Source organism: Arachis hypogaea, chromosome 13 (assembly GCF_003086295.3).
Source record: "Arachis hypogaea cultivar Tifrunner chromosome 13, arahy.Tifrunner.gnm2.J5K5, whole genome shotgun sequence".
NCBI lineage: Eukaryota > Viridiplantae > Streptophyta > Magnoliopsida > Fabales > Fabaceae > Arachis > Arachis hypogaea.
The window spans coordinates 106,488,737-106,494,736 of record NC_092048.1 but is presented as its reverse complement, the minus strand read 5'-3'; positions in this window follow the sequence as shown (position 1 = coordinate 106,494,736).

Genomic DNA, 6,000 nt, shown 5'->3' with positions numbered 1-6,000 from the left:
AGCAGAATGACCCCTCGCGCATAGGCGCACTTGGTGCGTACGCGCCGTTCTTCGAGAAAGCGCCATCCACGCGTGCGCGTGGAGTGCGCGTGGAGTGCGCGTACGCGTGGACCTGTTTTCATCCCAAAGTTGATTTTTGAGTTTTAAAAGCCAAATTTCATACTTCTAAGCCTCCGATCTCACCACTTATGTCTTAAATCATTATGATATGCCTAGCATGAGAAAAAGGGCTAGTGAATGTGGTAACTTGCGAGTGAAGCAAGGGAAAAATGAATGATCATTGAGGATCAAAGATGATTATGTGAGATGCGGATAATGGCGGTGGAAGTGCTTGTTGTGCCATGGGCCGAAGGGCCGTAATTGTTAATGAATTGGCTGGTTATGGATTTAACCGTGAGCTGGATGGCTAGATTATTGCCGTGTTACGGCGGAGCCATGTTTATGGCCAAGTATAAATGCATATATGATGTTGATTGAATTGTGAAGGTTTGCACTTCCACCATTGGAGATGAGGGTTTCCCTGGGTAGTAGCAATGGCTAGCCACCATGTGCTCCAGGTTGAGACTCGAAGCTCTTTTGACCCTATGTCGTAAGTGTGGCCGGGCACTGTGAAAGGCCCGGATGAGCTCGCCCCCATAAATATTCACCAGTGATGGTGATGGATAAATATTCACCAGTGAGGGTGATGGATATGGATCATGATTATGATCAAGTTTATGATGAGTATAACTCGAGTTGGGGATGCACGACAGAGGGACAGTCCAATGGCTAGCTACCAGGACTTGTCGGGTTGGCTCTATAACCGACAGATGATATCATCAGCCACTAGGGACAGGCATGCATCATAAGCATACTACATGAATTGTTTGAGATTGCCTATTTGACTGCATATTACTTGCTAATTGCCTAAATGCCTTATTTGTTCCTATTTGTAAATCTCTTGTCTGATATAACTGTGTTTGCTATATTATACTCCTGCTGGTTGTTGGGAGGTCTGAAGGAAGTAGAAAGGGAAGTATTAGTTAGACTGAAGGATCTTTAGTTAGTTGCCGCTTACGATTTAGCTTGTTTATAAGCTTTGATATTTCCTGGAGGAAGTTCTAGGATTGCCTTCGGCTTTCCTCTATTATTATGTATTATATATGTGGAAGCTGTTACCGTACTGGGGACCTCTGGTTCTCACCCATGCGGATTTTGTGGTTTTCAGATGCAGGACGCGAGGCTTCTCGTTGAGGCATGCTGGAGACTTCTGGATTAGCGAAGATCCTTTGTTCTTGGGACTCTGTTTTGGGTTATATATCTTGTTTAGATACTTTTATCTCCATTAAATAATACAAACTGTGACGACTCCTTCTAGAGGGGATTTTTGGAGAATAGGTTTTCTGTATTTATGTCCCTTTGGGTTTTCCTTGGGGTTTTCCTTATTTTATTATATGTATATATTGCTATGCTCGAACCGGTTACCTTCGCAGCCGGATTTTGAGTCTTGATATTCCTGTTTTTGATACTCTTTATATATATGATCTCGCGTTAGCTTATCCCGGTTCGTTACGTTGTCGATCGGAGTGTTGCCCGTTCGAGTTACGGTTTTTGTTTACCCCCTTTTTCTACAAAGGCTCCTAGTTATAATCAATTATTCATACTACTATACGTACTAAATTTTTGTTTTAGAGGTCGTAATACCTTGCCATCTCTGAATTATGACTTAAGCATAAGACTTTGTATGGTAGGGTGTTACATTATGGTATCAGAGCAGTTCGTTCCTATAGAGCCTGAGGGATGGACTGACTATGCTTCTGTGCATTCTCTGTGTGTGTGTTATGTGCTGTTAGTATATCTACTTGATATAATTGGCATAAACGTTCATGAGCATACATTTGGGACTTTGAAACACTAGACTTCCGATATTGAGACTGATCAACTTAATATCGATTGTTTGGTGTGTAGAGGAACCAGATGGCGTCTCGTGGACGCGGTAGAGGCCGTGGGAGAGGTCGTACTAATGCTCGTGCGCCGGAGACTAACCCTAATGACCCGTTGAACTTTATGACTGCGTTGGAGAATATGGCTGCTGCTATGCAAGCCACTGCTGAGGCTCTTGGTCAACAGATGAACAACCATGGTAATGACGGAGGTGGAGTTCAGGGCCCGATGACACTGGCGAACTTTTTGAAGGTTAATCCACCTAAGTTCAAGGGAACTACTAGCCCGACTGAAGCCGATACGTGGTTTCAGGCTATGGAATGAGCACTGCAAGCGCAGGTGGTACCTGAAGGGCAGCGTGTGGAGTTCGCTACCTATTTGCTCACTGGTGGAGCGTCGCATTGGTGGCAAGGAATCCGACGCCTCTTACAGCAGGGTGATGATTATATCATCTGGGATGTCTTCCAAGAGGAGTTCTATAAGAAGTACTTTCCGACTTCTGCTAGGACGGCCAAGGAGCTTGAATTATTGTAGCTGAAGCAGGGTACTATGTCCGTATCTGAGTATACTGACAAGTTTGAGGAGCTGTTCAGATTCTCTCGTATGTGTCAAGGGACTCCGGTGGAATATGAGGAATGGAAGTGTGTTAAGTACGAAGGAGGACTCCGGAGTGATATTTTCGGTTCGGTGGGGTCAATGGAGATTAGGACTTTCTCCGAGTTGGTGAACAAGTGTAGGGTTGCTGAAGAGTGTGTGAAGAGGGCAGCCACTGAGAAAGGGAGTCACAAAGGATCATTTTCACAAAATCGAGGGAAGAGCTTTGCACCTAGAGGTCCGCCCTTCAAGAGGGGAGGTTCTTTTAGGAGGCCCAACAACAACAACTCCCAATGGAAAAGGTTTGGGAAGCAGCCTCAGAATGATCAAGCTTGTACTAGGTGTGGAAGTCACCATCCGGGAGCACCATGCAAAGCCGGATGGGGTTTGTGCTACAATTGTGGAAAGGCGGGGCATAAAGCCGCAAGTTATCCAGAGAAGCAAAAGCAAGGTGCTGGGAAAGCACAACAGACTGGTCGGGTGTTCACCACCTCAGCTGTGGGTGCAGAGGGATCCGAGACACTCATTCGAGGTAACTGTGAAATGGCTGGTCAAACTTTAAATGCTTTATTTAATTCGGGAGCATCGCATTCATTTATTGCATTTGAGAAAGCCCATGAGTTAGGATTGAAGATCGTAACCTTAGGTTATGACCTAAAGGTACATAATGCTACCCATGAAGCCATGGTAACTAGGCTAGGATGCCCGAAAGTTTCGTTCAGGTTCAAGCAGCGTGATTTTGTCCATAATTTAATCTGCTTACCGATGATCGGTCTTGATCTTATCTTGGGATTGGACTGGTTATCTGAGAACCATGTCCTGCTTGATTGTTCTACAAAGTCGGTGTACTTTATGCCGGAAGATACAGAAGGGCCGGTCGTGGTGAATAATTATTACTTGAATTCGATGATGGTGAACTGTTCTGGAATCGAATGTCAGGGTATCCTGTTGTTAACCGCTGGTGTTTCGGGTGATGATCAAAAGTTGGATCAGATTCCGGTAGTGTGTGAGTTTCCGGAAGTGTTTCCCGATGATATTGAGGAATTTCCACCTAACCGAGAGGTCGAGTTTGCTATTGAGTTGGTGCCTGGGGCGGGACCAATCTCAAGTGCTCCTTATAGAATGTCACCATTAGAGATGGCCGAGCTAAAGTCTCAGTTAGAGGAATTGTTGGGTAAGAACTTTATCCGACCAAGTGTTTCCCCGTGGGGTGCTCCAGTGTTACTGGTAAAGAAGAAAGATGGAAGTATGCGACTCTGTGTGGATTACAGGCAGCTGAACAAGGTCACCATAAAGAATAAGTACCCATTGCCGAGGATTGATGATCTCATGGATCAGTTACAAGGAGCTGGGGTTTTCTCTAAGATTGATTTGCGATCCGGTTATCACCAGATAAGGGTGAGGGGTGAGGATATCCCTAAGACCGCTTTCAGGACTCGTTATGGTCATTACGAGTACACTGTAATGTCCTTTGGGTTGACGAACGCTCCTGCAGTATTCATGGATTACATGAATAGAGTATTCCGTCCGTTTTTGGATAAATTCATTGTTGTCTTCATTGACGACATACTGATTTACTCCAAGACTGAAGAAGAGCATGCGGAACACCTGAGGACCGTGTTGCAGATTCTAAAGGAGAAGAAACTCTATGCGAAACTGTCTAAGTGTGAGTTTTGGAAGGATAAGGTGAAGTTTTTGGGTCACGTGGTGAGTAAGAAGGGAATAGCCGTAGATCCAACTAAGGTAGAAGCTGTGATGGATTGGAAGCAACCAACCACAGTAACCGAGATAAGGAGTTTTCTGGGTTTAGCTGGCTATTACCGAAGGTTCATCAAAGGCTTTTCGCAATTAGCTTTGCCGTTGACAAAGTTAACTCGCAAAGACACTCTGTTTGTTTGGACTCCTGAGTGTGAGGAGAGCTTTCAGGCATTGAAGAAAAAGTTGACCACTGCACCTGTGTTAGTGTTACCTGAGCCGAACGAGTCTTTTGAGGTGTACTGTGATGCATCGTTGAAGGGTCTAGGGTGCGTGCTGATGCAGCATCATAATGTGGTGGCGTAGGCCTCACGACAGTTGAGACCTCATGAAGTTAGTTACCCTACGCACGATTTGGAACTCGCTGCGGTTGTGTTTGCCTTGAGGTGTGGAGGCATTATCTCTATGGGGTTAAGTTCCAAGTTTTCTCTGATCATAAGAGCTTGAAGTATCTCTTTGATCAGAAAGAGCTTAATATGAGGCAGAGAAGGTGGATGGAATTGTTGAAGGACTACGACTTTGAGTTAAATTACCATCCTGGAAAGGCGAATATAGTGGCGGATGCGTTAAGTCGAAAGTCGTTATATGCGTCTTGGATGATGCTTCAAGAGGAGAAGTTGCTCAAGGGATTCGAGAGTCTAAAAATTGGTGCTCGAGAAGTATCTGGAACCTTGTGTTTGAGCCGATTAGAAATCTCGAGCGACTTTAAGTCCGAACTCCTAAAGGCTCATGAAAATGATGAAGCATTATGGAAGGTGTTACCGGCTATCGAGCAAGGAAAACAGTGGAGAGTGTCGGAAGAAAAAGATGGGTTATGGAGATTCAAGGGTAGGATCATTGTGCCGGATGTTGGTACTTTGAGACAAGATATCTTAAGGGAGGCACACAAAAGTGGATTCTCCATTCACCCGGGAAGTACTAAGATGTACCATGATTTAAAGGCGATGTTTTGGTGGCCGGGTATGAAGAATGATGTGGCGGAATATGTTTCAAAGTGCTTAACTTGTCAAAAGGTAAAGATTGAACATCAAAGACCTTCCGGGATGTTGCAACCCTTAGAGGTTCCGCAATGGAAGTGGGAAAGTATTGCAATGGACTTTGTGTCGGGATTGCCAAGGACTAGGACTGGTTTTGATGCTATCTGGGTGATCTGGACCGACTGACGAAGTCAGCTCACTTTTTACCCGTTCGGATGACTTACACCCTTGAGGAGCTAGCTCGGTTATACATAAAGGAGATTGTGAGACTCCATGGTGTACCTGCTACTATAATCTCTGATAGAGATCCTCGTTTCACTTCGAGGTTCTGGGGTGCATTTCAGAAAGCTTTTGGAACTCGATTAAGCTTAAGTACAGCGTACCATCCTCAAACAGATGGTCAATCCGAGAGGACGATCCAAACACTAGAGGATATGTTGAGAGCTTGTGTTTTGGACCAACCAGCGAGTTGGGATCGGTATATGCCGTTAGTAGAGTTTGCATACAATAATAGTTACCATGCGAGCATCGGAATGGTTCCGTATGAGGCTTTGTATGGGAGAAAATGTCAATCTCCACTATGTTGGTATGAAGCTGGAGAGAAAGGCTTGTTGGGGCCAGAAATGATAGCTGAAACCACTGAACAAGTCAAGAAAATCCGAGACAGGATGCTTACGGCGCAAAGTCGCCAAAAGAGTTACGCCGATCAGAGGCGGAAGCCCTTGGAATTTGAGGAAGGAGATCATGTTTT